The sequence below is a fragment of the Falco rusticolus genome, chromosome 4, assembly GCF_015220075.1.
Source record: "Falco rusticolus isolate bFalRus1 chromosome 4, bFalRus1.pri, whole genome shotgun sequence".
Lineage (NCBI taxonomy): Eukaryota > Metazoa > Chordata > Aves > Falconiformes > Falconidae > Falco > Falco rusticolus.
In genome coordinates this window covers 97071039-97071682 of record NC_051190.1, presented here as the reverse complement: position 1 = coordinate 97071682, position 644 = coordinate 97071039, and positions in this window count along the sequence as shown.

The window sequence follows — 644 nt, the reverse complement described above, 5'->3', positions numbered from 1 at the left end:
TCCTGCTCCACCTGGCACCTGGCGGGGCGGGCCGGGCAGGTGAGGGCCCTCCTCTTCCTCCCGGGCGGCGGGGACAGCCTGGGCCGGGCCGGGCCGGGGGCGGCCCCGGGCGCTGCCTCCGCCCCGTCCCGCAGGCGCGGGTCGGTCAGAGGTGCCGCCGCCGCTGCTGCAGGGCGTTATTTGTGCTGTTACACCTCGGTGTCGCGCTGTCCCTGCCCGAGCCGGGCAGCATTAACCCCGACAGGAGCGCCAGGAGCCCTCGCTCGCTGCTGGGTGCCCCGCTGCCGCCGGGCCCGGCGCTCCTTGCCGAGCGAGGCGCCTCGGCCTGCCGTGCGGGCGGCGAGGGGACCCTGCCGCTGCCCCTCGGCACCGGCGGGGGGGTAGGAAAGATGGGGACAGGCTTTTGGTAGGGCCGGTAGCAACAGGTAGTGGTTTTAAACTAAAGGAGGGTAGATGCAGGCTAGATACCAGGAAGAAATTTTTTACAACGAGAGCAGTGAAGCACTAGAATAGGCTGCCCAGGGAGGAGGTAGATGCCCCATCCCTGGAGACACCCCAGGTCGGGGTGGACGGGGCTCTGAGCAGCCCGGTCTGGCTGTCCCTAGACAGATACCGGTGCTCCCGCTTGTTGCAGGCGGTGGGAC